Source organism: Tenrec ecaudatus, chromosome X, assembly GCF_050624435.1.
Source record: "Tenrec ecaudatus isolate mTenEca1 chromosome X, mTenEca1.hap1, whole genome shotgun sequence".
Classification (NCBI taxonomy): Eukaryota; Metazoa; Chordata; class Mammalia; order Afrosoricida; family Tenrecidae; genus Tenrec; species Tenrec ecaudatus.
The window spans coordinates 40,749,211-40,773,657 of NC_134548.1; the positions used below are offsets into that span (position 1 = coordinate 40,749,211).

A 24,447-nucleotide genomic window follows, 5' to 3' on the forward strand; every position below is an offset into this window, starting at 1 on the left:
CTATTTCAAAATACAGCATAGAAACAAAAGTTAAATGTTCAAGTCATACAAATGCATGCCAGTGACTTCATATTGCCATTAGGTATGATTTGTTTTAGGGATACACAAAATATCCCTTATCCCATGGCATGTTATGTTGAACACCCAAGACAGTAAAATCTTCCTACAACTGAACATCCCCCTATTTTCTGGTAGTATAATAAAATAAAATTCCTCTGAATTGTAGAAGAAGGGAGATAACAAGGTGCACTGATGGACATGGTAAATATACCTTTATCAGACTTGGCTTTGTTTTCTCTTTTATCAGTGGCTGGACTCTTCTAATTTTTCATTTCGTCATTTTTGACAGGTAAATATTATGTAGTTTCTTTGTTAGCTACTTCAGCCAACTTTCCTTTTGCTCCCCATTTCCCTTTTGCTTGCGCTATTTTGTCTGAAGATTTATCGTTTCCTCTCCCTTTTTTGCCTCCATCTCCCCTTTTGCAGGTGCAGGCTTTGCTGACAACCTGGCTGCTTTCCTTGTCGGCTCTTACTTCACCACCCCTTAGGCCCAGCTGACCTTCCTTTTGGGGTTCTTGGCTGTGGGCAGGGTGCTTGCCAGATACTTGAGGACTGTGGAGCACCAAGAGCTTTCTCAAAGCTGGTTTGCCTGGTCACTGCCACCCTGACCTGACCTACTGGTAGAATTTTCTACATAGGAAATTCAGGAAAGATAAATCTATAGACCCAGGACCTAGATTAATAATTACCTAGGTGTATGGCAAGGGAAGTGGACAAATAATTTGGAGCTAACAACAATAAGTACAAGAAAGAAGAATATGTTCTGAAGTGGACTGAGGTGATGATTGCACAGCTCTTTTTAATATTAGTGAACTATTAAGTTATATGATATGTGAATTATATGTCAATAAACCTTTTTTTTAACAAAGAAGAAAGAATAGTGTCTGGGTCTTAAAGGTATCGATCTAAATGAGGTGCCAACTAAGGCTGCAGGAAAGAAGCAAACCTGTGTGTGCTCCAAGGATTTGGAATAGTAAAACCCCAAATCAGGGGAGGGAATAATATCAGAGCTGAAATTGTGAGCAACTGGCTTGTAGAAGGTTATGGATGCCAGTGAAAGGCCCAAATTGTACAGGGAGGGGACTGGTTTGTCCACAGCCAGAGTGCAATGGAAAGTGGATTATTGTAGATATAATCATGTTTAACACCCAAGCATTGGTTTTTTTTTTGTTTTGATCTATTTTTACCTTGTTCTAGTTTTTATGTTTTTCTGCTTTCTCTGGAATAAGGTTTATGTGTGTGTGTTTTGTTAAATTGTTGTTGCTGTTTTCAATTTATTCGTTTTGTATGATTTTGTTTATATAGAATCCAGAAAGATAGTAACAATTAATAGGTTCTTGAGGTGATGACAGGTGAGGTTTGTAGGACAAGGGATTTTAATAGCAATAGATGCAAAAGTGAAGAAAATGTTCTAAGATTGAACGTTGTGATTATTGTACAAGTCTTTTTGATATATTTGAACCAATGAATTATGTGATAAGTAAATGATGTTAATATGTTAAGGATTCAGTTAAGAAAAGATAGACGTGTGTCTGATAGGTCACATACTCATGAAATTCCATGAAGTAGTTGTATACTTGATACATGGGGAAAGTCATATTCACAATCAACTCAATGGCAAATAACAAAACAATATTAAAAATCATAATGATATGTCAAAAATACATTTAACCATCATGTCAAAACAATGTGCCATTAAGTTTTCAGAAACATGCCAAGGATGAATTCCAAATAGCAGCTCATGGGCTCAAAAATGACTTGGAAAACGTTAGAGAGCCTTGGTTTCATTCCTCAACCAGGCTCCATGGAACTCTGTGCTACCGCTAAGAACCTTGGGCCCGCCCACATGCCCACACCTACTAATAATGAATGGAACCTACATCCGGGTCCCAATCACCTCTTTAAAACGAACTTCCCATCCGGGTCCTAAAGCAGCCCTGCGGTACCCGTTCTGAATTTAACGTCTGCGTCAGAACTCTGCCTTGGCAACGAAGCGAGGACTCTGTCAAATACAGCCTGCCTCCTTCAGATCGCCATCATCCACCCTGTCATGGCATCGGCGTCTTTACCTGAGGCGTCCCAGGACTACCGGAAGCATTGTGAGGCTGTCATCAACCAGCAAATCAGCCTAGAGCTTCAGGCTTCTTACACCTACCTATCTATGGCCTGCCACTTCAACCGCGAAGACGTGGCCTTGAAGAATTTCGGCGCCTACTTTATGCAGCTGTCCAACGAGGGCCTGGAGTTTGTGGAGTCGCTGATGCAGCTGCAGAACCAGCGCAAGGGTCGCATCGAGCTCCGTGACATCGCGAAACCTGATGTGGACGACTGGTGCAGCCCGATTTTCGCCATGCAGTACACCTTTAACCTGCAGCAGAAAATCAACCTGAACCTCGTGGACCTGCACTGGGTCACCACCGAGCAGGATGACAAGCAGCTGGGTGACTTCCTGGAGAGCCGCTTCCTGCAGCAGCAAGCCAAGACTATCAAGGAGCTCGGCAACCACCTGATCCAACTGCGCCTTCTGCGGGACCAGGACTTCCGCCTGGCTGAGTACCGCTTTGAAAAGCTCATTCTTGATGACGATGAAAACGAGAGTTGCCCCACGGGCACAGAGTGACCCTTGTGTTCTGGTATCACTCAGGCGTCCCGCAGTTACAACCAGTTCACTTCTCTTTCTTTCCTCTTCCCACTTTGCTCTTCCTTCCAATAAAGTGCCTTGTTTTCAGAGTTAAATAAATAAAGGTCTCCTGTGTCATTCTTGTGGGTGAATCACTCACCCCTTAAAAAATAACATGCAAAAATCCCCATACAGGTATCCAGGAATCTCATCAGCCAGCCAGCTCTGTCCTTATGCAGCTTGGATGTACCCGGATGGAGGGAGAGAAAAGGTATGTGAGGAAAGCCTGGCAAACGCAAATGAATCTTCCCTTATAACTAAGTAGGAGTGTGGTAGGGGGAGGGGTCAAGGGCATCCTTGAGTGACTGAGTAAGCATGTGTGTGATAAAAGTATAAACTTATCCATTGGAATTCATGACAATAGTGGCCTGGGAATGGAAGCGTGAAAGGGAATGCAATTGGGAGACATTGAAATAATTTCTTATTTTAGCCTAAATATTTACCTTATTAAAATATGTAATTGTTTCCATTTGTGTGGTTCTGGGTGAGAAACTGGGGAGGTTCCAGAAGTGGACATGGCAGAATATCACTTTGATTTTTCCTGTACTCGTGAGTGCCAGACAAGCAAGCTTCAGTTGCAACAAAGTTACTGGTTTTTCTTCCCTTCCTCGGCTACCATGTATCCAATTAAGTGACTTGGTACCAAACTTAAAGAAATAAGGTCTCTGGGTCATTCTTATTTATGCAACATAAACGCATGTTAAGTGCAGGCTAAATCACCATGCATATATGACGTGGTCTTGCTGTGAGGATAATTCATTGAAGTGGATAAGAAGTTTGCTGAAAGCAGCAGCCAATTTCACTGAGATCTGGAGAGAGTGAGTACGGGGGTTGCTTCTGAAAGACCTATAATACAGGCCAAGGGCTGCAACACTTCAGCTGACTAGTGCAGGGAATCACTCACCAGATGAGTCCAACAGGAGCCTGGCAGCAAAGGAAGTGTAACAGCCCGAAGCTGCTTCCAGAAAAGCAGGGAGGAAACTAAGAAGGCTGCAATATTGGCTGTGAGTAGAGCCAGGTAGCAGCAGAGAGGTTCATGGAATGGAGGTCAATGGCAAAGAGGCCCATCTAAGAAATGTCATATGTTGCTTGTCCTTTGGTGATTGTGTTAGTACAGTCAGCATAATGTCCTGAAAGTTCATCCATATTAAGATTTGTAATATAGATCCATTGTTAGAGTGTAATGTCCATCATGTCATTCTGTGTGTATCACAGCTTGCGTCTCCATTTTTCCATTGATGGCGTTTAGGTTGGTTTCACCATTCTGCTATTGTGAATAATGCTGGGATGAACATGAGTGTGCATCTATCTATTTCCATCAGATTTTTTCAGTGGGTATATATCAAGGAGAAGAATTGCTAGGTCAGTGGTTTTTATATTTCCAACATTATAAGGAAGCATCATAGCGCTTCCCAGGGTGCTTGCACCCATTTTCAGTCCAACCAGCAGTGTATGAGGCTTTCAAACCGTGCACACCTTCAATACCATGCAGGTTGTTATTGTCTGGTCTTTAGACATTTGCTATTACAGATGAGGTGAGATGACACTTTATGTTGGATTTTAACTGCATCTCTTAAATGACTAATGTGTATGAGTAGTTCTTCATATGTCTGTTGGTGAGGCGAATGTTTATTTTTTTTTCAGGTGTTCATATATTCACTGTATTTTCCAATGAAAAAGAGAGGGAAAGGCTAAAAGAATCAGCCTGTGTTACAAAATGATACAAGGGAAAGGACATCAAGGTACAGCAAAATCAACAATCCCACCCACTCCAGTGATGAGAGGGGTCACCTAACCCAATAAGGCCCCACCTCCCGCAGTTCGTGAATGTATTGACGGGATCAGGGAAAGAACAGATAAGTATCCACTTTCCTGTCCTCCTTCCCTTCCCATAAATTCAAGATTTTGCATAAAGTTTTATTTTCTAACAGTAAACATGGAGTTACATTTGTCCATTTCCTATTAAAATAAGCATGTGCCCACTTTGACATAAGTTTCCCGCACCTGCTAAAAGGTGCTCAGTGATTTAGAAACACATTCATAGTCACTTTCTTGGTCTCCCATTCCCACTTGCTGCTTGGAAGTCCCCGGATGCATCTCTCTACCCTACGCGCCAGTGATTGGAGAGCAGCTCTGGTCTAGCTAACAACCAGTAAGAACTGGTCTTGACTCAGAAGGTAGGGGATGAGGGGGTGAACTGCTCCTAGCCTCTTCAGTCTGTTTGTTTTTTAAGACAATGTATGAAGTTGTGGAATAAATCTGCAAAATTAAATATGTATATATGTAGGTTTAGAAAGTGGTGGTAGGAGTGGAAGATATTTCGTTTTCTCCCTTAATATAAACCAAATGTTCAGCGTTACTTTGCTTCAGGACAGTTTCTCTTCATTTGTAAATTAGAGGAATATTATTGGGCTAAAGTGCCCCCAAATTGTGCATACTATACTGAACAAAAACAACCGTAGTGGCATTTTGAAAGGACTTTATGAAAGAGAAAAGTAAGGCCATCTAAGGAACAAGGATTAGCATGATATGCCATCGCCACATGTAAGTCATTGTCAAATGAAAATGCGTTTCACCCGCAGCAATGGTGATGGAATAGCAGTGCGAAACTGAGTTCATAGCACCAGCCGCTCTCCATTGCATGATGTAAAAGAAACAAATCCATTGCCTTAGCACGACGTCAAATCACGTTAGCTCTGTGTGGATTTCTGAGTCTGCGACTGTGTACGGGACTACCCTGAGCTGCTGGTGTTTGCGAACTGCTAGCCGTTCAGATCACAGTCCAACTCTTTTTTTTTCCCCCTGCATCCATCTTTTTTTTTAAACATTTTATTAGGGGCTCGTACAACTCTTATCACAATCCATACATATACATACATCAATTGTATAAAGTACATCTGTACATTCTTTGCCCTAATCATTTTCTTTTCTTTTTTTACAATTTATTAGGGACTCATACAACTCTTATCACAATCCATACATATACATACATCAATTGTATAAAGCACATCCGTACATTCCCTGCCCCAATCATTCTCAAAGCATTTGCTCTCCACTTAAGCCCTTTGCATCAGGTCCTCATTTTTTCCACCTCCCTCCCCGCTCCCCTCTCCCTCATGTGCCCTTGGTAATTTATACATAGTTATTTTGTCATATCTTGCCCTATCCCGGAGTCTCCCTTCCCCCCCTTCTCTCTTAACCACAACTTACCACCCACCCCCGAAGAAAATACACTGCACTCGAGTCTATGTGGGCTCATAGGGACACCCCTATGGGTTTCTATGTCTAACTACCTGTTTACAGAAGTGGAGAGCTCTGTTTTTCTTGGACTGAGAAGCTGGTGGTTTCGAACTGTAATCCATGTACTTCGCAACACTACGCATAACCGCTACACCACCAGGGCCCCTAACCACTACATACTCGATGGTATTTGTGAGATTTTTTATATGAAGTTTTCCCTGACCTGGAATATTCCAAGGAAAACACATTTGATTTATTGCTTGCGTCAAGGAGAGTGAGGGGCCCAGTTCAAGTTGGCAGAATTTATGAAGTCCAACTGGATAGCATTTCTCAAGTTCACTCACCAAATCGTGCCTTAATGTGAACACTCTGAACAGAGGCTTCCAAGACCAGTGGTAAGTGGGATGGGCAATAATAACGAGTCCAGGAAGGCCTAGAGATTTCTTGCAGATAGCACTTCAATGGTTTTTATTTTCAATAAACCACCCCGGCTGCAATAACTCACATAGAATACAATCAGCAAAGTCGGCATTCATTACTAGAGGCAAAATAACTATGATGGATCTGTTTTCAAAATGCCCGTGATGTCCTGGGTCATTTCATTTGATTCATATATACAATATTTATGAGCAAGGAGAACAAAAATGGAACTGGATGCCTCCGTAGAGGATTCCTTAAGGAATTTCTGCGCCTTGGCAGCAAACCCACCAATGCTTTTGTAACAAGAAGCGCTGGGGACTGCAGAATGCAAGATGAAGCCATTAAGAGTTAAGTGGAGACAGACAAACGGGAAATGGTGGGATTTCTAGTGAGAAACTTTGATTTAAAGAATTCATGAGGAGAAAAGACAGACGTTCCTGGGAACCTAAAGATGAGGATAAGGGGATTTAACCAGAGTGATTTAGGCATGGCATTGGAAGCAGATGGGTGCATGAAACTACTGTCCACATTCGGGGTTCTCTGACTTAGCTTATGAATTATTGGAGCATATGAAAGCCTGAAAAGTTTCCTGGAAATATACTCTTGTGGTTGAGAATTGAGGGAGGACAGACAGTACTGGGGCCGCAATAAATGCTCATCATGTGCCTGGCCCTGCAGGAAATGTGACCTAGCTTGACTCTACTCCATACTTGATACCAATCGGGAGGTGTGAGTTTGTGTGCGACTAGGTGGGGTGGGGTAGCTCATAATGGTTGCCTAGCCAACAATTCCTTAGGGTTTGTGGCAGGACTGCCCCCCGAAGTCAGGTCCCAACACCAAAACAAATGCAGAGTGCAAAAAAGGCAAAGCGACTTTAGTATTTCACAATAGTATGACTTATTAGTCAGATGGAGCACTTAGTTGTCAAAAAAACCTTTCCACTGATTTGTGAATAACCTGAGTGAAGAGGATTACAGGTTGATGAGAGTTACTGTAATGACTGGGAGACACTAAAGAGCGACACACACCCCACCACCACAAGACTCGGGGTACTATTAAAGTATATTTGGGGGGGTTGTAAAATGGATAACAAACATCCATAAATTTATGTCAAAATGGAATATGTTTGAAGTAAGTGGTCATTAAAAGAAAACTGATATTAACACTTGATGAAAATATCAATGCGGGCATTTCTTTTTCCATTCCATTCAGGCTTTAATCGGGACAGAAGAAACTATAATTCCTATCACACCCTATACCTTGAGTGGTGTCCTACCTGCACTGGAAGTTTCTCCTACTTCCTGAATTACTGCATCTTTATAGAAATGTGGCTTCCTCACCAGCAAAGAGAAAGATTGCATAATCCAAGTGGTTTGCAAGGGGGGAGGAATTTGCTTCCCCCGCCCTGAAAGGCATTAGGCAATGTTCACAGGCATTTGGGTTGTCACTACAAGGCCTCCACAGCAGGGGACAACTTTCAGGCTGTTGTTTCCCTCCCAGTGTGAAGCGGACACTTTTACTCTGTAACTAAGAGGCTACTTTAAAAATGCAGTTTGGAGCATGCCTTTATGTTTGGTGCTAGGTTCAGTCTGTTCTTTTGAACTGACCTACAATTCCCTGACGGTTCAGTTCAATAAGGGGTACTCAAGTACTTTCAAACTTATAAACGTAGTTTGTATATTGGCAATAATCTTATAATTTCAATACAACCTTCTGTATTATCAGGAGGTCTGCTACCACAGTGGTTAAAGGGCTCAGCTGCTAAGCAAAAGCTCAGCAGTTTGCACCTACCAGCTGGTCCACCAGAGCAGGATGCGTCAGTCTGCACCTGCAGAGATTTACAGCCTTGGAAATCCTATGGCACAGTTATAATCTGGCCTATAGGGTCATTATGGATCAGAAGAGGGATTGTATTTAGGCTTATAAGCTTTCTATTTTCATATTTCCCTATCTTCTCCAGAAATCCACCAAGTAAACAGTGCGGCTTTATCCGACCTTTGGATAGACAAATAAGAAAAAAACATGAGGGAGAGGTCAAACAAACATCTACTCTCCATCTTATGATTTGTTTCTCCAGTACCATAATGTGTTAGCCCAGTACCATAATGTGTTAGTCTGGTACTTTAGAGAAAAAAAATCCACAGAAACTCATGTATAAGAGAGAGTTTTATAGAAAGGTTAAATGAGCATCAAGAAAACATCCCAACCCAGTGCTGCCCAAGCCCACAAGTCCAACACTAACCCATATGCCCAACACCAGTCCACAAAGTCCTCCTCCATCTCACAAAACACATGCAATGATGCAGACTGCAGAAGGAAAGCCCAGTCAGTGAATGTGTATCTCAACACTGGCAGGGGTCTCTACACGGCTGCTCCAGCACCCAGGGCTGCAGCGGGGTAGGTCCAGGTGGCTTATCCTTGGGATGTCTTGCAGGAAGTGAGCCTTGTCAGTTGAAGCAGGGACTGGCTAAGGCAGCTACACCCTGGTCCGACAAACAAGAGACCCAAGAATTCAAAAGGTGAGGCTCAAGGAGCCATTTATCCCTCAGCCCTTCAATTAACCCCACAAGTGTTTAACGGCCAGGTTGGCACGATAAACTTTAACTATACCAGCAACTCTTCAGAACAATGTTCAAAATTCACATAAGTCCAACCTAGCAGAGGCTAAAGATCAAAAAGCATTAGTCCAGACCTTCAGAGAGCCAGTTTGAGAGTTGCCAGTGGCTCACCACTTCTGAATCCAGTGAGTGTAGTGTCAAAAAGATCTTATGTTTCTTTCCATCAGACTTTTGAGCATCCTTCATTCAAGGAAACAGGTTATTTCTAGAACCCAGCATCAGGAAACACTGAGAGAGCCAAAATATGGAACTGAGTTACAAAATAGAGCTCTACTTACAACTTCTGGATCCAGGGATGCCGCGCAAGGAGAAATTTCTTCAGGGACAATCATCAATGAAGAACCTTGGGTACTGGAACAGAGAAACACAACCAGACTCTTAGATCTGTAAGTACCAAAAATTCAGCTTAAAGAACAGTGAGAAGGAGGCAGCGTAGTGAGCGGAGCTCCAATAATACCTCAGACATCTGTGAACCTCATCACTCATGAAGATGGGGGAGGGAGATTAAGGCAAGTGTTTCCACAGTCTGAAGATCCAGGTTTTATAACTTATGTCAGTAACATGAGAAGGTCCACTTGTTGAGTTTAAAATACTGGCTTAAGTGATATAGGATCTGGTGCAATGCAGAGCACATTCTCACAGATCGTGACAGTATTTGATGAATCCAGCAACTTGAAGCACAGTGTACCTATTTTAGAGCCTAGCTACATGATGCACAGTCTGTCTAATTTAGGGCCTAGTTACTTCATTTGTGGTGATTTTTTTAGAGCCTGGTGATTTGGTGTACATTAAGCCTATATTAGAGCCTAGTAACTCAGCTTCAAGTGAAAATAGGAAACAGAATGAGAGCAGTGGTGATTCCAATCATAGTTGCTCTTCTGGATCAGATACCAATCTTATCTTCAACAGGAACACAAATATTAATTCCCAGCTCAAACTCCAGTTACAGTTCTGGTACAATGTGTAGCTCTAGCTCTAGTACTGAAATTTCAGAGATCAGTTCAGTGCTATTTGAAAACAGTAATGAAGGAAGTGTATCATCAGGGCCATTATCAGAGTTCAGTCAAGAAGGACAACATGGGGTCCTTTGGCCCTTCTCTAATGTGGATCATTTTGTTCTGCAATAACAAGAGCAATAACCTAGAGGACTCACTAAAGATTAGACTGACAACTTGGAAATATGACGCTTTACTGAACATGATGCAATCAAATCCTGCAGTGTTTGCATCACAAAATACGCAGAAGGCAACAAACTACCTTGCTCACATGAATACCATGCTCACTGCATTGGTCGTTGCCTGGCTGGCAACTCAACCTGTCTGATTTGCTGCAGGAAAGTCACAGATTCTGGTGCCATAAAAAGTTGAGATCTTAACTCTCTGCTCCACAGAGTGATATAATAATGAATAGATAGGAATCACTTGTTTTTTGTTCATTTTTCTTTGAAGAATGCTGAAAATGTAAACTAATATCTGGAATGGCGTTATTGAATTCTGAACAAATAACTACTATTTCTCCAGATTCTGTTCAAGAAACAAAGGTAATGTTTTGTTAAAATCATTAACCTGACAATAAAATTTAATTTTCCACCATGGTGACTCATTGAAAGTCTGTAGAAACATAGCAGCAACACTGCATTCAGGCATTCCTGATTCCATTTAATCAGATCTAGATGGATTTAAATTTTCCAAAAGGCTTGTTGCAGCTGAGTCCATTCCAACTCATAACCATGTCATGGGGCAGAATAGAATTGCTCTATAGCGTTCCGAGTCTATAGTCTTCATGACAGCAGACTCCCACAACTTTCGCCCATGAAGCAAGCAGTGGGTGTGTAGCACCAACTGTTCTGTTAGCACCTGAGTGCATTTTGCTGTAACCACTGTGCCACCAATCAATTTGCATAATCCTATATGATTATGTAAGTCCAAGAAAATTCATGTGCCTGTCCTATTTTGTATATGCATGCAAAGAAACACCAACGCAGACCCAAAATATACAATTTAAGAATTTGTTATTCTTAACAAAGAAAGAGGGAGTTTTTCTTTTTTTACATTTTATTAGGGGCTCATACAACTCTTATCACAATCCACACATATACATACATCAATTGTATAAAGCACATCCGAACATTCTTTGCCCTAATCACTCTCAAAGCATTTGCTCTCCACTTAAGCCCTCTGCATCAGGTCCTCTTTTTTTTTCCTCTCCCTCCCCGCTCCCCCTCCCTCCTCCCTCATGAGCCCTTGATAATCCACATATTGTTATTTTGTCATATCTTGCCCTATCCGGAGTCTCCCTTCCCCCTCTTCTCTGCCGTCCATTTCCCAGGGAGGAGGTCACATGTGGATCAGAAAGAGGGATCTTATACTCACTCTATACTGTAAAAAAAAAAACAACAAAAAAACCTCAGAATCTTCTCTTCCCATGTCTTGAACCATCAATCTATTGATACCCTGTATAGCTCTCTTAAAATTTCTCCCATTTCTCACTACCAAAGTATCATTTCCAGATCCTGTTTAAAAAAAAAAAGATGGCAGGCTTGAATGAGGTGACTGAATGTCATGTACATAAAGGAAACCAAGGGATAAAGTACTCTGCTGCCAGCAATTCTAAGTATCAATTATTCTATCACTAACATTGAAGGGTCAAGCAGAGAGTTCCCTGGGACCCAGTTCATGCTGGAATTGTAGTAGAAGCCCACCCAAGTGAAGCTGTGGTCTTAAGCTGTGGTAAATGTAGTCACTGCCAACCTCAAGTCTCTTGGGAGATAGACCCTTAGAAATATAAACCCTTTCTGTCCTCTTGCCCTCTAAGCTCTTAATGGTATCCATTAGTCAAAGTCAGCATGAAGACCCACAGATAATAAAAGATTGGTTGATGAAACACTTCAAGGTCAGGCTGTTGTGGTAACAGAAGAACTGGGACTAGGGGGTACATGGGGTGGCAAAATGAGAGACCATCAATTTCTAAGTCTCTTCAAAGCAAATCTATGCAGTCTTTCTAGTCTCTTCATGTTGCCCTGTTTCATTCTTTCAACTCAACTCTTTTAACAACACCTTTCTTTTAATTTCCCTGTCCTCTGGTCACCCAGATCTGGTATGATAAAGGAGAGAACAGGTACATTTCATCATTAAAAGCAATGAGAAGATGGCAACTGCTTAGAAATTATTACGTTTCTCTTAAACTTGCCCCTACTTAGGTTTGCTGTTCTTGTGGTTGAAACAACTAAGTACAAAAGGCAGTGCTCTTGCTCACACAGCACTCTACATGTTTCTAGCTAGGTTCTATAATTCATCATAATAATCATGATTATGGGGTTTATTATGGAAGTTATCAGGCTACAATTCAAGTGAGAATGCGCAGACCAAAGTTATTCAGTCAGGACATGTTACCAAGTTCTCTCAGGGCTGCTAATAAATGCCAAAAGGGCATGTCAGTTGGCTGGAAGCCTCAACCCAAAGGTACTCAGAGCCAGCTCTGAGGGTCAGCAAGCCCAGCTCCCCCAAATAAGTGCTCCACATGCCAGCCTCCTGGCCCACAGCATTAAGCTTCACTTGCTCTGTGGGTGGGGAAGCCCATCACTCTGTCTCAGGGTTAGATCCTGCTGCGGCTGTTGCTCTGCCATTCCTCTGCTGTCACAGCTCTCTCCTCGATCTCAGAGCCCAAATGATGGACTCCACTCGTGACTCTTGCTGGTAGTGCTGTTTCTGGGTTGGCTCCTTTTGGGGGCAGCACGAAGGCAATCAGAATAAATCCCATTAACAAGCACTCACAAATGGATCTTATCAGTGTCTCTTCCCCCATTCATATGCAGACGCATATGAATGGTGGAAGTAATAGAGACCATGGCTAGCAGAGCCACATGACATAAATCACTGTCCTGCAAGCAGTACAGGCATTTGTTGCACTTTTGCTTCATGAATACATTCATAGTTTAATTCCTTGTTAGTTAATTTTGTTTCATAGAGCTATTTTAAAAGTAGATACTTATTTAGCATGAAGGGTTTTACGGACTATATATTATTCCATTTTAAACATTTTTTTAAAATGGGAGTTAATTATATACCATCATTCCATAGTTCAATCATATCAAGAAATGTTGTTAAATTGTTACCACAATCTATTTCCAAACATTGTTTTCCTTCTTTGACTCCTTGACATTGTCTCTCTTTTACCCATCCCCCTACCCTATTCCACTATTGTACTGCCTCACCACCTGGCACCCCAAAGCCTTATTCTACTTGTTGTTCCTCTAAATTCATCAATCCTGAATTTCACATCCAACAACCAGAAAAATGTATAACAAAAATTCTAGGGTGGCCCCCATTGACATAACGCATCTGAGATAAACCACAATAAGAACAAACAAACAAACAAATATAGAAGAAAAATAACACATAAAATGTTGAAAACCAGATCAGGTCCAGCATGGATCAGAGAAGGGGATCAATTGACATGGTCTCTGTCATTCGGGTCAGGTTTATCCCTTTGATCTATTCTCATCTCTTCAATGCACCCTGTTTAGTAACCACTTTCCTCCCATCTCTCTATTATGGATAGAGGAACACTGGAGTCTTATTTCCTATGTAGTTTCCCCAAATGTATCATGGCCTCCCGCTGTCATCCATAACCTCTGAAAACTAGATTCTCACAATTTAGGCTTTGATACTAATCCCTCCTTTGAATTGGGATTATATGATTCACTTGTACAGAATCATTCCTTTCATGGCAGGATGCTATTTCCACAAACAATGCAGCTTGTCATGGAAATTTTACAATAATTATTACTGAGAATGTCATTCACAGGTTTGACAGAATAACACATAACTTAATATAGCATATAGGGCATTGAAGTAGCAAGACCATTTTGTCTGCCGAACAGTTCAACATAGTACAGGTCTCTTCTGCTTCCTCAGACACCATGTATTTTCTGACTTAAGTCCTCTGCTTACAAGTGTGTCTGAAGTAGAGTCCACTTCAACTAGTGCAGTTTCTGTATAGGCGCTCACTGACGCAGCTTCAGGAGCATAGCTTGCACCTTGATGATCCAGGACTCAGTGTCCTAGCATATCATGGTGTCTGGCCTGGGTCTCCAGGATGCATCCAGAAGCCCTGGTCAATGTGGCCCTTCCAATGTATACCAGCAGGGACACTGCCCCCCCCCCCCACCTCTAGGGTTCCCCAAGCATCTTCAGTCATTCTTCCCCCCAACTAGAAGTTGGTCCTCCCACTTTTTCTAACAACAGACATGTATTTGCGTTCCCCTGGACATGTTTGCTTCCTCTCCCCTCTCCTGACTTCTTTTTCTCATCAATATCCCTCATATTCTGATAGTGTTGTCTACCTGTCTGTGTGGTAGTGGTGGTGGTGGGAACCTCATCATCGCTTTCCAGGACAGACACTCAGTAGACCATATCTCCTTACCCTACCTTTACCATTTGATCAGCAAATTTGAGCTGACCTCTGGAAAAGCGACCTTCAAAATATTTACCTAGAGGTGATGGCTCTCTACCAGGCTGTCTGGCCTCGAGTGGCACACTGGATGCCCAGCAACCCTGATCTAGTGCCCATTTTGTGGACTCATGCAGAATGTCCTTTTGTGATTGACTAACTTCACTCAGCATAATATCTTCCACATCCCCCCACCTTCATGATGTGTTTCATAGTTTCATGACTATTTTTAAGGGATGTGTATTATTCCATTGTATATATAATAGAGGTTTCTTTGGTTTTGTTTTTTTAAAAAATTGTAATCCAATCATCTACTAATGGAAATTTAGGTCTTTTCCAACTTCTTGCTATTGTGAACTGTGCTGAAATGAACATTGGGGAGCATACATCGGTTTTTCTCTCTTTGGGGTATATGCCCAGTAATAGTATTGCTGGGTCATGTGGTATTTCAATTGCCATGTTTTTTGAATTACCATATAGCTTTTCACAGTGGTTGTACGTATTTACAAGCACACTAATAGTAAATAAGTGTTTCAATCTCACCACACCCTCTCCAGGATTTGTTGTTCTCAGTTTTCTTACATTGGTCTACGGTTATGGGTGTTAGATGGTATCTCATGATTGTTTTGACTTGCATGTCCTGGATGGCTAGTGACCAGGAGCATTTCCTCATCTTTTTAATAGTGATTCCAGTGTCAGCCTCTGTGAATCATCTCTCAGGTCCTTTGCCCAGTTTCTCAGAGACTTGCTAGTGTTCTTATTGTGGATTTGTAATATACTTTAGATTTTAGTCATTGGTCCTTTGTTTGTTATGTTGTTACTAAATATCTTTTCCTAATTTATGGGCTCTCGCTTTAGTGTTATAGTTCAGTGTCGATGTATACAAGTGTTTTATTTTTAATAGGTCCCACTCACTGATTTTTATCTTCCACATAGTGTACTTCATTTGTTATATCTGGTAGCCTATGTATTCCCTGTACTAGGGCACATAGATTTGTCCCAAATTTCTCATTGATGATTCTGATAGCTTTGGGATTTGCATTTAGATCTTTGATCCACCTTGAGTTTAATTTGGTTCATGGGTGACATATGGATCTAGTTCCATTCTCTGCATGTGGATATCCAGTTTTTCCAGCACCATATATTGAAGAGGGTATCTGTTTCCCATTTAATGCTTTTGGGACCTTTGTCAAAAATCAAATGTCTATATGCAGTTTTCTTTATATCTGGGTTTTCTGTTGTGGTACATTGATCCGGGTGTCTATTATTATACCAATACCTACCAGGCTGTTTTGTAAAGCAGTTGTTATATAGTAGGTTTTGAGGTCAGGTAGTACAAGACCACATATTTTGTTCTTCTTCCTTCTCCATATGAACTTGGCCATTAGTTTGTCCATTTCTTTAAAGAATGATGCTGGAATTTCTATTAGGATTGCACTGAATTTGTAGATTTTTTTTAGTGTTGACCTTTTCACATTATTGAGTCTTCTGATCCATGAACATGGTATGTTCCTCCATTGGTGTAGTTATATTTTGGTTTCTTGTAGTAATGTTCCATAATTTTTTGTAAAGTCTTTTACAATTAATTTTCCCCCTGGTACTCTACTATACTCCTTTATTGTTTCCAACAATTTTATTGTAGACACCTTAGGATTCTCAATATATAAAATTAGATCATTTGCAAATAGAGAAAGTTTTAGTTCTTCTTTGCCCAATTGTACTCCTTTGATTTCTTGCTATTGTCTTACTGTACTGACTCAGACTTCAGCATAATGTTGAATAAGAGTTGTGAAAAAGGACATTTTTGTGAAGTTACCTTAATAAGTGGAAATGTTTTCAGCTTTTCATCATTGATTGTAGTATTGGCTATTGGTTTCTAATATATATTGCATTTATTGTGTTTAGGATTTTCCCTTCTAATCTATTCTCTTGAGAGCTATTTTTAGGCATGGGTGTTGGATGTTGTCCAATGCTTTTTCTGCATCAATTTCTATGATCATATGGTTCTTATCCTTTTTCTTGTTAATGTGGTGGATGACCTTAATGGTTTTTTGAATGTTGAACCATCCTTGCATCCCTGATATGAATCTCACTTAAACATTATGTTTTTTTTGACATGTTGTTGGATTCTATTGGCCAATATTTAGTTGAGAATGTTTGCATCTATGTTCATGAGGGATGTTGGTCTGTAGTTCTGTATCCTGGTGGGGTCTTTGCCTGTTTTTGGTGTCAAGATTATGCTCCTATCATAGGATGAGTTTTGGAGTTTATTGTCCCTTTCTTATTGCTGGAAGAGTTTGTGTACGATTGGTGTTAGTTCTTCTCTGAGTAGTTGGTAGAATTCTTTCGTGAAATCTAGACTTGCACTTTTTTATAGTTGGCAGTTTCTTGATGACCAAGTCTATTTCTTCTTCTTCTTTTTAAATCATTTTATTAGGAGCTCAAACAACTCTTATCACAATCCATACATACATCAATTGCGTCCAGCACATTCATACTTATGTTGCCACCATCATTCTCAAAACACCTGCTTTCTACTTGAGCCCTTGGTATCAGCTCCTCATTTTCCCCCCTCCCTCTCTGCTTCCCCCTCCCCCCTGAACCCTTGATGATTTATGAATTATTATTATTTTGTCATATCTTACACTGTTCTATGTCTCCCTCACCCACTTCTCTGCTGTTCATCCTCCAGGGAGGAGGTTATATATAGACCTTGTAATCTGTTCCCTCTTTCTTCTTCACCGTCCCTCCATCCTACTGATATTGCCACTCTCATCACTGGTCCTGAGGGGTTCATCTGTCTTGGATTCCCTGTATTTCCAGTTCTTATCTGTGCCAGTGCACATCCTCCGGTCCAGCCGGATAGATAAGGTAGAATTGGGATCATGATAGTGGGGGGAGGGGGGAGGAAGAATTCAAGAACTAGAGGAAAATTGTATATTTCATCGTTGCTACACTGCACCCTGACTGGCTCGTCAAAAGCGCTCAACAGGGGGATGTTTTTGTCCATGTTATTTGTCCATGCTGTCCAGATTATTGAATTTGTTTGAATACTGTCTTTCATAATACTGTGTTCTTAATCTTTTTATTTAGTTTGGTCTGTTGTGGCTCCTCTAGTCTCATCCCTAATTCTAGATATTGTCATCTGCTCTTTCTTATCCTTTGTTAAGTTTGCTAGCAGTTTCTCGACTGTATTGATCCTTTCAAAGAACCAACTTTTTACTTTGTTGATTTTTCTCAACTGTTTTTCTGTTGTCCATTTCTTTTAATTCTGCTCTAATTTTTTATAATCATTTTATTAGGGGCTCATACAACTCTTATCACAATCCATACATACATCAATTTTGTAAAGCACATTTGTACATTCATCGCCCTCATCATTCTCAAAACATTTGCTTTCCACCCAAGCTCCTGGCATCAGCTCCTCATTTTTCCCCTCCCTCTCCGCTCCCCAATCCTTCATGAACCCTTGATAACTTATAAATTATTATTTTGTCATATCTTGCCCTGTCCGACATCTCGCCTCACCCAGGGAGGAGGTCACACATAGATCCTTGTAATTGGTTCCCCATTTCCCTCCCTCCACCTAATTTTTATGATATCTTTTATTTTACTGTTGGGTGGTTTATGATGTTCACTCTGTTCTAGTTGTTGGATGTGTTGTGTTAAGGTGTTGAACTCAACTCGCTCCTCTTTTTTCATGTGTGCGTTGATTTCTAAAAAGTGATCTCCGATAACTGCTTTAGCTGTGTCCCATTTGGTATGTTGTTTTATCATTCTCATTTGTTTCTAGGAACTTCCTAATTTCATCCCTTATTTGGGAAGCATTCTTGAGACTCCAAGTATTCATCTTTGTTTTCACAAGGGAGTACCCAAAGAAAACCAGAAATTTCCCCCAAAGCTATGTAGTTTTTAAAATAAAAAAACAACCTTATCACCCTCAAACAATGCTCCTTTACACTTACTACATTTGTCAAATCTATGATTCCAATCTTGGAAACATTTTTCAATCTCAACTACTTGTATGACTGACAGCACCTCCCTCATTTTTTCCTGCACCTCTTCTATGTCATCAAATCACTATCCTTTCATGTCTCTCTGTATTCAAGGAAACCCAAAGAAGTCACACTAAGCTAGATCAGGTGTGTAAGCTGCATGGGATGAGAGCAGCATTCTGTCTTTTGCCAGAAAGAGGGACACTGAGATGGCTGCATGAGCAGGTACCTTGTCATAGTGGCAAAAACAGTCTGTGTCTTTCACAAATCAGGTCTCTTTTGCCACACACTCTTACACAATCATTTCAGAACCTCTAAATATAAACCTTAATTAAAAGTCTGACCTGGTGGAATGAAATCCAAATGCACTATTCCTATTCACATTAAAAAAAACCCTAATGAGCAAACCCTGGATCTTTTATTTCACTTGAGTTATTTTAGGGGTGAGTGTCAATGATGTCTTCCACTGGCTTGAATGATGTTTGCTTTGGGGTAATAAGAATGGCACCATGTCTCCTCACCAGCAATGACCTTAGGAAATAAACTCTGGGTTGCTTCAAAGCTGTTTTTTCAAAGCACAGCATGTTTCCACTTGTCCTGCCTTTTCCTGGTCATTCAGACACCAGGCAACCCTTTCATATTCCCAAATTTCACAGCAACCCTTCTCATTCCCAAATCATTCATTGAAATTCGCTAATAGGAGCTCCAAGACTGTTCAGATAACTCCCCCATTTCTTCAATGGTTTGTGCTTGGTTTAAGCAACGGTTTAAGCCCAAGTGCACAAATGTTGTTGACATTTTCATACATTTGTGAAGTTGATTGACGTCTCGAACTACGTTCGTCAACAATCAACATCTCACCTTTTTTTAAAATGAGAAAACCACTTGTACACTTGAGTTTTCCACACAGGCTGTGCTTTTAGGCTGTGTTCACCATCACAACAGTTTCTGAAGCATTTTTCCAGAGCAGGAAACTAAATTACAGAGCTGCACGCTCATCTCTTAAATGGGCCATTATAAAATATGAGGTTCCAGTGAAACTACTTTTATGAAAAAATTCACCATGACCAGAGAGAACTTTCCCAGGTGACACCACTGGATGCACCAACTCAGAGAAAATTTCTCAATGCTCACCTAGTGGGAAAAATGCCTACTATGAAAGCTCTGCCTAGGGTAGCTTTTTCCGTTTTGGGGCGGGGGGCACATCTTTCTATTGTTTCAATTGTTCATTTCCAGTTTTTGGACACACTCTGCTCAGAGAAGATGGTTTGAAAAATCTTTATGTGTTTGAATTTTCTCAGGCTTGCTTACTGGCCCAGCATGTGGTCTTTTTTTGGAATATGAACCTTATACATTGTAGAAGCATGATTATTTTTTTCTCTATTGGTTGGTAAGCTCTGTAAACATTAGGGGTCAAGTTCTTTCATTGTGTTGCTCAGATCTTCCATTTCTTTATTCTGTTCATCTGTCTTTCAGAGTGGCATAGTGAAGTCACCTAATATAATTGTTGATGTGGTCATTTTTTATTTCATATCTTTGAGGATTTAGTTGATGAATCTCAAGGACTTTCATTTGGCACTGTGTTAATCTGGATAGAGTAGAGAAAAATTCATAGACACATGTGTATAAGAAAGAGCTTTATATAGAGTAATTATACATTAGGAAAATATCCCAGCCCAGTCCAGACCAAGCCCATAGGTCTGATATTAGTCCATATGTCCTATACCAATCTATAAAGTTCTCTTTACACTTATGAAACACACCCAATGACGCAGAATGCAGAAAGATGACAGGCCAGTGACATTGTAAGCATCTCAGCGCTGGAAGGGGTCTCCACATAGTTTCTCTGGCTCAAGAGGTCTGGCTCCATCAGCTTATCTCCATTTGTTTTCTTTCCAGGGAAGTCTCACAAGGCATGATCAGAGAGAGAGTGTGTGTGTGTCTCCTGCCCACAAGGAGGAATGAAGGTGTGCCCAGAATCCTCAGGAGAAGTCCTTGCCCACACAGAGGCCTCATTGGTTATGACTTGATTGACAGGCTAAACTCCACCTTTCCACTCTTAATCCTCTCAAATTGACAAACAATTAGATAACTACCACAGGCACATTCTTCATCTTGTGCACCTTATCAAAAACACCTAATTCCTTTTTGGAAAATCCCCAAATTATAATCAGAAAACGCTGGAAGTAGCATTTGAGTTCTAAATTGTGCCAGGTTAATTCAGAGCCTGTAGTGAAAATATACCCTTAACACGATGGCTTTGAAAAATCAAACATTAGGTCATACTTCACAAGTTGTTGTTCTTAGGTGCCCATTGAGTATGTTCCAACTTGCCATATGTGAAACTTGTCCTGTGTCATCTTCACACTTGTTCTTATGTTTAGCCCACTGCTGCAATCTCCTCAAGGGGGTTCCCCTCTCTCACTGGCCTTCTACTTTGCCAAGCAAGAGGTCCTTTTTCTGGGCCCAGTCTCTGCTGATCTCATGTCCAAAGGACGTGAGAAGAAACCTTGTCATCCTGCCTTCAAAGAAGCCTTCTGGCTCTGCTTCTCCCAAGACAGACTTGCTTGTTCTTTGGGAAGCCTATGGGGCTTTAAATATTCTCCACCAGCATCACAATTCAAAAGTATTTGTTCTTTCTTATTTACTGTCCAAATTTCACATGCATATGAAGCGATTGAAAATACCATGCCATGCTCCAGGTGCATCTTAGTCCACAAAGTGACATCCTTGTTTATCAGCACCTTTAAGGGGTCTTGTGCAGAAGAATTACCTAATGCAATTTGATCTCTTGACTGCTGCCTCCATGAGCATTGATTGTGGATCCAGGCAAGATAAAATCCTTGGCAAGTTCAATCTTTTCTTTGTTAATCATGATGCAACCTACTTGTCCAGTTATGAGGATTTTTGTTTTCTTTACATTGAGCTGTAATCACTTGAAGGTTGTGATCTTTGATTTTCGCCAGCAAGTGCCTCAAGACTTCCTCACATTCAGCAAGAAATGGTGTGTCACCTGCATATAAAAGATCATTAATAAATACTCCTACAATCCTGATGCCACATTCATCTTCATGGAGGCCAGCTTATTTGAATATGTGCTCAGCATACACGTTTTTGAAGAGTCCAAAGTGTTTCATTTTATGAAAGTAACTTAGAGAAAGATGAGCATCTGTGTTTTGTTTCATATATCTATATAAATGTGCACGTAATTTCAAAGAACATTTGAGAAGATGGTTCAAGCAGTTAATCTTGCTTATCTAAGTACTTCAGACACTCGCTTTTTACTCTCATTCACTTATTTGGGTGCCAGAATATTTTGCCTTCCCAGGTAGTCTATCTGCTCTCATTAAGATTTGCCACCTCAGAAAATCTGTGGCTCAGTTTTACTTTCCAATTGGGTTGCTATGAATGCCTCTGGGGAGGCTTCAATTCCATGCTCAGCATACACAGTAAGTATGGTGAGATGATACAACCCAGATAAACACCTTTCCTGATTTTAAACCATGAAGTATTCCCTTGTTCTGTCCACATGTGTTTTGCCTACTCAGAGAAACACAAATAACCATCTTTCTGACATTCTCTGCTTTCATCCAAGGTCCAGCTGACATCAATAATTATATCTCTTATTCCATGTCTTCTTCTGAATCTGGCCTGAATATATGGCAGCTTCTTGTCTATGTACTGCTGCAACCTTTGTTGTATGATCTTCAGCAAAATTTTGTTTTCATGTGATATTAATGATATTGTTCTATATTATATATACTTGTGTTGAGTCACCTTTCTTTGGAATAAGTACAAATATCCATCTCTCCCAGTCAGTTGGTCAAGTAGCTGTCTTCCAATTTTCCTGGCATAGATAACTGATTGCTTCTAGTGCTTCATCAACTTGTTGGAACATTTCTATTGATATTCAATCAAGTCCTGGAGTCTTGTTTTTGTCTACTGACTTCAGTGTGGCTTTGGCATTTTTCATAAGTACATTTTACTCTTGGTCATATGTTACCTCTTGAAATGTATGAATGTTGATTATTTATTTGTGGTATAGTGAATGTGTGTTTTTTCTGTCATCTTTTCATGCTTCCTTAATAATTGAATATTTTGCCCATAAGAACTTTCAATATTGCAACTTGAGGCATGAAATCTTTCTTGAGTTCTTTACATCTAAGTTGTGCTGAACATGTTCTCCTTTTTTATTTTCTAACTCTTGGTCTTTGAACATTTTGTTATAATGTTTGGTTTTGTCTTCCCAAGATGACCTTTGAAATTTCCTGTTGAATTCTTTGACTTTCATCCTCCCATCTGTTTTACCTACTCTACAGTTAAGAACATATTTTAGTGTCTTTTCTGACATCCACTTTGATCTTCTTTTTCTTCCCTATCTTTTAATGCCTTTTGCTTTCTCCAGGTATGATGTTTTTGATGTCATCCCACAGCTCATGAAGTCTCTGTCATTAGTGTTCAAAGTATCAAATCTGTTCATGAGATGGTCTCAAAATTCAAGGTTATATTTTTGCTTTCATAAACTTGTTTTAATTTTCTTGAGCTTGAACCTGAACTTAACATTTGGGGCAGTTACATAATCTCCTGTCATCTTGCGAAAGGGTGGAGTCTAACATGTCAATCAGATCACAGTTTGATTACCTCATTTGAAGGCATGAACAAGATAAATATCTCACTGGAGGCTAGATACACCCTCTGCTCAACTCCCTATGACACAATCCTGTTGACAAGCCATATGGAGCCAAGGTGATGAAGCCTAACCCCTGTAACTGGAAGAGCCACATGGAGACCCACGCCAGGACTGAGATGCTTCCACAACCAGTGAATCTACAAGACTTTCCACTCACTGGCCTGTTGTCTTTCTGCATTGGGCATAATTGCATGGCTTCAAGAGTCTGAAGAGGACTTTATAGACTGGTATTGGATATATGGGCTAATATCAGACTTTTAAACTTAAACTGGATTGGGATGTTTTCTTAATATACAATTACTCTTTTATATAAAGTTCTCTCTTATACACATTTTAGTCTCCCTTGATTTGTTTCTCTAGTCGACCTGGACTAACACAAGCTATGAGCAACTGATAGTTGGTTCAGCAGTCTATCCCATTCTCAGTTCAATTGCTAAAAGTGAGATTCTCCATCACCCCTTCTCTCAGATGTAATCAATTTGATTTCTGTGTATTCCACTCTACATGTATAGTGATCTGTTGTTTTATTTTTTTTTAAGTATTTGCAATGAAGGTGTTGGTCTTGCATTATTCAATCATGCGATCTCCATGTCGGTTTATAATCAAGGCTATGCTTTCCAGCTATGGTTCCTTCCTGTTTGTTTCCAACTTTTCATTGCAATCACCAGTAATTATCAATGCATTTGATTGCATGTTTGATCAATTTCAGACTGAAGACTGTGGTATCACTAGGTTTCCTGGTTGTTGCAGAGATTTGAACTATCATAACATTGACTGGATTTCCTTGTATTTGGATCGATATTATCACAGATAGTATTGTACTTCAGGATAGATGTTGGCATGCTCTTCTTAACGATGAATGCAACGCCATTCCTCTTGAATCTGTCCTTCCAAACACAATACACCATATGATTTTCTGATTCAAAATGGTAAATACTAGTCCATTTCAACCCACTAATGTCAAGGATGTATGTCTTTATTCATTCAACTTCACTTTTGGCGACTTCCAATTTTCATAGATTGATATCTTTCAGTTCCAATTATTCATCACCATTTGCAGCTATTTCTTCTGATTTTGAGTCTTTTCCTATCATCATATCAAGTTCTCAAAGGATTTACTGCTGAAAGTTTGACTGTATCTACTTCATTATGTTCCACTTTACTATGAGAATACTGCTGTTGCTCATATTTGAGTGAGGGGTTCACCTTCAGGCAGGTTATCTGACAATGCTCTACCACTGTTTATGAGATTTGCAATATCTGATAATGTTTTGAAGCTCTCCATAAGATTTC

General features: G+C 40.3%; 1 pseudogene; it reads left to right on the forward strand.

Annotated features, from left to right (window-relative positions):
• Window positions 1–2,110: 2,110 nt before the first annotated feature.
• Window positions 2,111–2,680, forward strand: LOC142433292 (ferritin heavy chain pseudogene; annotated as a pseudogene).
• Window positions 2,681–24,447: the final 21,767 nt, after the last annotated feature.